The following is an 8,719-nucleotide window of genomic DNA, read 5'->3' as shown; positions in this document are numbered from 1 at the left end:
AGGTACTTAGTTTGTGGAATGTTCTTGAGGATCACAGGAATTGAATATTTCTGGTTTATCAAACAAAGGGCTGTTGCCCAGAAGATTACAAAAGAGTAAATAGTGTAAAAAATAAATAAGTGAGATAGTAACTGTTAATGTCCCTAGTATGACTGAAGATTTGGAAGAGAGCAAGAACAAATATTTCCATCGGAAGGACCTTAGTGTATTATAGGAACAGTAGTCAGCAAATTTTTCCTGTAAAGTGACAGATAATTAATATTTTAGGCCATACGATCACTGTTGCAAATTATTCAGCTCTGCCCTGGCAGTGCAAAAGCCACAACAGACAATGTGTAAAGGAATGGGTATGGCTACGTTTCAATAAAACTTTACTTATGGACAGTGAAATTTGAATTTTATATGATTTTCACATGTCATGAAGTATTATTCTTCTTTTAACCATTCTTTTTTTAACCATTTAAAAATGTAAACACATTCTTAGCTCATGGACTTTGCAAAAACAGGCAGTGGGTGAACTTGGCCCACAGGCTATAGTTTGCCAGTCCCTGTTAGAAAGCACATTTTTGGCAGAGAAGACTCTCCACCTTTGGTTCTTTTCTTTATTCCCTTTTGGTGGCATCTGAGGGCTGTGAAGTGAGTTAAGTGCCTGTGCACAGGCGAGTCCCACAGGGAGCTCTGAGAAGGCTGGAAAGGCGTTGTCCAGCCATGGAAGGGCCCTCGGGGGCCAGCATGAATCATTGTCTGGTGGACAACTGAGAACCAACAGGAATAATTGAACTGGGTGCTCCCAATAATGTATCAGTGGTTTAATGTTCTAACTTTCAAAACAACAAAAAGTGGTTTCTGAAGCCATTTTGAATCTTTTTCTGTTATTAACATACCAAACCATCCACCTGGCAAAGTCTCCTAGAAAAAATGGATTGAGTCCAACAAAGTGGAAGAGGGGAAGCATCGGTGACTCCTGAAAAGGGAGTTAATGGTTTATCAGGGGCGATCACTTTTCAATTGTACGAAAGCAAGAATAAAATAATTTCAAATATTCATTAGATTTTGGACAAACTCTGAATTCCTATCAATCACACAATGCCCTCCCTTAATCCATATTGAATCAGAAACCCCCATTTTGTGCTTTAGGAGAAAATGACTAAATATTATATTGTCCCTTATCTTTTGGCTTTGGAATGGGAATCTTGTTGAAAATCTTGAATAGGAAAATAATAAATCACTCATCCCAACAAAAAATATAGGAGGCAGGAAAAATCAATGAGTTACAAGAATGAACACTGAATTTCCCTTCTGTTAGTTACAGAATGTCACATTGCTCACTCAACCAAAAACTCAGGACGAATCTCTGAGTGCCTCACATAAAACGATATTGTCCTGGGGCAAGATGCTCAGGAAATGGAGCACCTGCATTGATGCTCCATTGCAGTGATCACCTCCCTCATGCTGACACATGCTGTCCTATGGGGGTGAGCAGTCGGGTCACAGGCATTCAGATGAGCTGTTTTGGGTGGACGTTCAGGTGGAGCCCTGCAGCTCTCCTTCCACCCAGTCATTCACCTGGCGGACTCCTCTGTGCTGGCTTCTTCCATCACCTTTCTCCTTGCCCTGATCATAGATTAGTAGACAAGATGCTCACATGCACGCTGAGTGCCGATCAGTAATGACTTTCAACAAACTACGGTGGTGCAAGATCAACACTTAATTTGTTTTTGTTTTGTTTTTGTTTTTGAGACAGGGTCTCACTTTGTCACTCAGGCTGGAGTGCAGTGTCAGCCTCCTGAGTAGCTGGGACTGCAGGTGTGTGCCACCATGCCTGGCTGATTTTTGTATTTTTAGTAGATAGAGATGGGGTTTCACCATATTGGCCAGGCTGGTCTTGAACTCCTGACCTTGTGATCTGCCCACCTTGGCCTCCCAAAGTGCTGGGATGACAGGCGTAAGCCATGGTGCCTGGCCAATTTTTTAAATTTTTTGGTAGAAACAAGGTCTTGTTTTGTTGCCTAGGTTGGTCTCGAACTCCTGAGCTTAAGTGACCCTCCTGCCTCGGCCTCCTAAGGTGCTGGGATTACAGGCATGAAACACTACACCTGGCCTTATTTACATTTCTTTCTTTCTTTTTTTTTGAGACAGAAACTGGCTCTGTTGCCCAGGCTGGATTGCAGTGGTATGATCCCAGCTTACTGCAACCTCCACCTCCCCAAGAAACCAAGCGATTCTCTTGCTTCAGCCTTCTGAGTAGCTGGGGTTACAGGCGTCCACCACCACACCCCTATTTTTTTTTTTTTTTAAATAGAGCTGGGGTTTTCACCATGTTGGCCAGGCTGGTCTCGAATGCCTGACCTCAAGTGATCTTTTGGCCTCAGCCTCCCAAAGTGCTGGGATTACAGGTACATAGTTACAGAGTGAAAACAAAACAAATGAGACTCCTTCCCCCAACTATCCCCCAGGCTCTCAGTTCCCCCTTCCACAGGTAGCCTATGTTATTATCACTTCCTAAATATCCTTTCAGAAATATTTTATGCATAATATCAGCAGATGTTTTAACACATCCTATTTCAAATTATGAAAGTAATTGTATTAGTTGAGGTAGAAGGCTAGAATGAAGAGTTACAAAATGCAAAAGCTTAAACAGAATAGAAGTTTCTTTCTTTTCATGTAACAGTCCAGAGTGGGTGTTCCAGGTCAGTGGGTGGCTCTTCACCATGCAGTCATTGAGGGATCCAGGCTTCCTGGCAGCTCTGCCATTGTCACAAAATAGCTTCCGTCATTGTTGCTCTTGCCATTGGATGGGTGAAGGAGCAGAAGGCAAAAGGTCAGAGATTTTTCTCCTATGCACAATCCACTTCTACTCACTCTCTATTGACAAAAGCTTAGTCACATGGCCAACCAGTCGAGGGGAATCTGGGAAAGATAGCCATATCCCAGCTACAAATCTGCCACCGCTCTTGTGGCTGTGCCTTGTTACTTTAAGGAGGTCAGTTCCATAGGCCTGGCCGCTCTCTATAGGTCAACTTACAACACTTTTCCAGGCTGCTGCCACGTGCCTCTGCCAAATGAAGGCAGCCCTTCTCTTAATCCCCTGATGTACAGCTAATATCAGATTGTAATGGTTAACTGACTGTTACTGTAAAAGAGAATTACCATGCAGAATAGCCATGCTTAATGGAAGGCCCTACCTAGGCCCACCTAGTGAATACTCTTCCCTTTATTAATTTAACAAATACTTTTATACTGTTGTATTCTGTGTGCTTTATAAAAATGAAGTCAGGCCAGGCATAGCGGCTCATGCCTTGTAATCCCAGCACTTTGGGAGGCTGAGGTGGGAGGATCGCTTGAGTCCAGGAGTTTGAGACCAGCCTGGGCAACATAGAGAGAACCTGTCTCTATAAAAAATAAAATAAAATAAAAAATTACTCGGGCATGATAGTGTGTACCTGTGGTCCTAGCTACATGGGAGGCTGAGGTGGGAGAATTGCTTGAGACCAGGAGGTCAAGGCTGCAGTGAGCTGTGAGTATACCACTGCACTTCAGCCTGGGCAACAGCGAGAACCCTGTCTCAAAAAAAATATTCAAAACAATCCTCTGATACACACACCATTACTGTCCAGTGTCCATTTTATAGATGAGAAAGTCAGAACAAAGAGAGGTTAAGTAGTTACCCAGTGTCACAACTAGAAACCTATGCTATTCTACCTTTTTTGCTGATTTCATTGTGATTTCAGTGGACTTAGTAAAAAATTCTTGTTTACGGGTAGAGAAAGCCATGTGACTCAGTTCAGGCCAATGACTAGAAGTGGGAATCACTGGGCCAGGCACCAAAGAAAGCTATTGTTCTTCTGATAAATTAGGAGCAATACAAATGGGATGCATCTTTTGCCTTTTGACCTTTGCCCTTCTGGTCTGTAATATGGATAAGAGCATTTTGTGCTCATAAGACCAAAGCTACAATTCTCAAGAGGACTGAATGGGAAAGAAGGAGTCAGCTACATTAGCCCTGGACTCTATGTTATGTCAAAATATTATATATATAGTCTCATTAAGTTAAACACTAAAATTTGCCTAAAGCTGTTGTAACTGATATTTAGTTATAGATCCTGGTCCTGATCACCCCAAAGTCCACAGGCCAACCGGCCCCATTTAGGGGTATCTCTACTGTTCTCTCTGTCACTGGGTCTGTCTCGTGTCAAAGAGTCACTCTCTGCATCAGGCCCCAATGCCATCTTTTCCAGTCATGATGCAATCTAGCTCCTCATGGTCTTGAACCTCCGCATTCCAGAGTAGGATTTTGGATCTCACCACTTAAACGCTGAGGGAAGCAGTCGTGAAACTAGGTAAGCCAATTTCACTGTTGCCTCTGTGGTTATATTTTCTAAGCCACTTACAAAGGCCAAGAAAAGAATTATATACATCTAAATTTTGGAAAATTGCAGACTCTTCTTTTTGAAACAGGGTCTCTGTCACCCATATTGGAGTGCAGTGGTGCTCACTGCAGTCTTGAACGGCTGGGCTCAAGCAATCGATCCTTCCTCCATGGCACCCTGAATAGCTGGGACAGCAGGTGTGCATCATTACACCAAGCTGATTATTTTTAATATCTGTAGAGACGAGGTCTCAATATGTTGCCCAGGCTGGTCTCAAACTCCTTGCCTCAAGTAATCCTCCCACCTCAGCCTCCTAAAGTATTGGGATTACAGGCATGAGCCAGCCACTGCACCAAGCGCACAGCCTTTTTATGAAGTCCAACAGGCCATGTGTTGGGGGACCAAGAAATAGGCCTTTCAACTCTGAAGGACTTAGTTTTCAATCCAAAAGAGTCATATTAATACTCACCTGCTGTGTAATATTGAGATACAGAGGCTCAGCTCCTACCCCAGGGAACATGGCCTGGCTTAATGATTATGGCCTAAGGACCAAGGATTGGACATACAATTTATACTGTATTGCCCTCTGGGAAGCTTCCAGAAGCTATTATGAAGTGACTCTTTTATGGCAGCTTCTCTTTCCTCCTATCAGTAAGTGTGTGGTGGACACATGTGGGACCAGGGTGCATAGGCATTTGGGGTTTTTGAAAGACTGAGCACATCAAGTCTGAGGCTCATGGAATTTAAGCGTGGGCTTTCAAATGGAGGCATTAACCCTTACTTTTGATCTTTCTAGCACATCAGAGCATTTTTTTTCTTTCCTAGGAAAGGGATGCAATTATCTCCCAAAGATGAATCAGAAAGCTGCTGGCAGCCTGGAAGCCGCAGCCCAACCCCATGTTAAGATGTTTGAGAAAATGTAGGGGAAAGGTTCATCCAGAACATCAGGACAGTGAGCAGAAAGGGGGAGATATGAGGAAACGAGTGCAAAGAAACTGGGAGGAAAAACATCATGAATAGATGAAGCAAAACAGGCTCTGTTTTGTTCAGTGTGACTGGAAGCTATGTTTAACCTGTTCCCATAGCCTTTCCTGTCCTAAAGAGAACCTCTTCCAGAAAAGATAATATTCATTGTATTTAAATCTTTTCTGAAATGAAAAAGACCTTGAAAAATGCATTTACATCTCAAGAGCTGAAACGAAATATTGTCCTGTATTTGAAAGATGAGGCCGGGCACAGTGGCTCATGCCTGTAATCTCAGCACTTTGGGAGGCCAAGGAAGGAGGACCACTTGAGCCCAGGAGTTTGAGACCAGCCTGGGCAACATAGTAAGACCACATCTCTACAAAAAATACAAAAATTAGCCGGGTGTGGTGGTTTGCATGCCTGTAGTCCCAACTACTCAGAAGGCTGAGGTGAGAGGATCACTTGAGCCTGGGATATCCCAGCTGCAATGAGCCATGGTCATGCAACTGCATTCCAGCCTTGGTGACAAATCGAGTTACTATCTCAGTTAAAGAGAGAGAAAGAGAGAGAGAGAGAGAGAGACATCAAGCTCATAGTCCCTTTTATGATTAACATTAATCATAAATATTTAGCAATTGGTAACGGGTAATAGGCATGATACTATCACTATTACTCTCTATCCCTGGGATGGAATATTATGCAGTCATTAATGCATTTAAAAATTATTTTAAAGAATACAATATATTTGAAATATAAAAAGTTAAAAAAAGCAAGATTCAAATTGTTCACTGCCATCTACATTTTGTTAAAAATATATCTGGACAGAGAAAGATTGGAAGGAAATATACCACTTTTTCTTTTTTATATTTCCAGTTTTACAAATAGTCTATAATGATCATATATTACTTTCATAATAAGAAAACATATTTAACATTAAAAACATGTATTTGACAAAATTAGCTGGGCATGGTGGCGCATGCCTGTAACCCCAGTTACTCGGGAGGCTGAGGCAGGAGAATCGCTTGAACCCGGGAGGCAGAGGCTACGGTGAGCCGAGATCAAGCCATTGCACTCCAACCTGGGGAACAAGAGCAAAACTCCATCTCAAAAAAAAAAAAAAAAAAAAAAACAACCATGTATTTTAATAACTACTTCTTTTATATATTTATGCACTATCACATGAAATCAGAAAAAAAAATCAAGGCTGCTAAGGAGCTAGCGTAAAAATCAACTCTGGGATATTTAGGACAATGAGTAACTGCTCTCCCAGTCTTTCGAATACAATTACTCAAAATATAAACGTTCCCTCTATCACTTCCAAGATGAAGACATTTTATGGTGCTCCTCAAATCAGGTGGGAGGGGTGACAGCTGAACCCCTTCCCACAAGGCCTCCTCCCCCTTATCACCCTCACCTCCAAACCTGCACTGTACACACAGGCTTCTGGGGGTAACCAGAGGGGTGACGAGGCCTCAGTCAAGCAGAGAGCAGACATTCTGGGGTATATTGGTCTGTTTCCACACTGCTATACAGAACTACTTGAGAATGGGTAATTTGTGAAGACAAGAGGTTTAATTGACTCACAGTTACACAGGCTATACAGGAATCATGACTGAGAGACCTCAGGAAACTTACAGTCATGGCAGAAGCAAAGGGGAAGCAAGCAAGTCTCATAGTGGTGGAGCATGAGAGACAGCAAGGAGGAAAGTGCCACACTTTTAAACCATCAGATCTCGTGAGAACTCACTATCATGAGAACAACATGGGGGATTGGAAATCTGCCCCCATGATCCAATCACCTCCCACTAGATCACCCCTTGACATGTGGGGAATACAATTTGACATGAGATTTAGGTGAGGAACAGAGCCAAACCATATCACCAATGCATCAGAGGCTTGAAGAAGGAGGCAGAACAGACTGAAGGACATTAGTGCAGGCAAAGGGTATGCTAGGTGGCACTCGGACAGTCAATTGTGTCCCCCCACTACGAAGTGAGAAGAGGAGAGGCTGTGATCCTTTCCAACTAGCCTCCCTCTCTTCCTACTTTACATTTGGGAGCAAAGTGGAAAACAGCATTGGATCTAGCAACTGAGAGACAACAGAACAGATAACTCGATGTCAAATCCAATCACATTTTTACCAGTTGTGTGAACCTGGGCACATCACCTGAATTTTCTGAGCCTCAGTTTCTTCCCCAGTAAGGTAGGAATAACAAGAGTTCTGAGGACTATATGAGGTGATGCATATAACATGCTTACTTGTGCCAAACACATGGTTTTAAGCACTGAACAGCATTAGTTTTACTTAAACTTTTTAGTTTGGGGTCAGGTGCGGTGACTCATGCCTGTAATCCTAGCATTTTGGGAGGCTGAGGCAGGCTGATCACATGAGGACAGGAGTTTGAGATCAGCCTGACCAACATGGAGAAATCTGTCTCTACTAAAAATACAAAACTTAGCCGAGCATGTTGGTACATGCTTGTAATCCCAGCTATTCGGGAGGCTGAGGCACGAGAATTGCTTGAACCTGGGAGGCGGAGGTTGCAGTGAACTGAGATGGCACCACTTCACTCCAGCCTGGGCGAAAAAGTGAGCTCCGTCTCAAAAAAAAAAAAAAAGAATAGTAGAAAGAATTCTCAAGTACTTCTACCCAGATCCCCCAAATGTTAACACTATTTTACCACTCTTACTTTATCCCTTTCCTTCTCCCTCCCCCATATATATGTTAACTCTTAAACAACAAGGGTTCAAGCTACCTGAGTCCATTTACATGCAGATTTCTTCAACCAAAGGCTGAGAAAATATAGAGCATTGGGGGGATTCTAAACTTACTGATACAGAGAGTCAACTTTTTTCCTATATAGCCTGGTTCTGCAGGACCAACCCGGAACTTGAGTATTTTGAGTGGATTTTGGTATATGCAGGGTTCTGGAACCCATCCCTTGCATATATCAAGGGATGACAGGTGTGTGTGTGTGTGTGCATGTGCATGTGTGTGTATGTAGTTGAGCATTAGCTACCATTGACCTTAAAATTAGCATTTAAATTTATTAAAGTAATAAGTGTATACATTTTTTAAAAAGTAAATAATTGCCTTCCGGAAGGGCTTGTACCAAAGACTCTAGCCCTAGCACTACCCCTCTCCACCCCAGCACCATTCCCCAAATGGAATCATTTAAACTCTTTTAATTATGTCTATTTTCAGTTCTTCTTGTCATGACTCCATATTCCTAACAAGGTGCTTATACTGTTATTTTATGAGTTACTGATTTTAGACATGTATTCCACGACTTCCTGCAATGACAGATGAGGGTGTAGCTCATTCATATCATCCAGAAAGCCTCCCAAGGTAAGGATGGAGATAAGACAGCACATTCTTCCAA

The sequence above is a fragment of the Colobus angolensis genome, unplaced genomic scaffold, assembly GCF_000951035.1.
Source record: "Colobus angolensis palliatus isolate OR3802 unplaced genomic scaffold, Cang.pa_1.0 Scaffold134, whole genome shotgun sequence".
Classification (NCBI taxonomy): domain Eukaryota; kingdom Metazoa; phylum Chordata; class Mammalia; order Primates; family Cercopithecidae; genus Colobus; species Colobus angolensis.
This window is presented reverse-complemented; position numbering follows the sequence as displayed.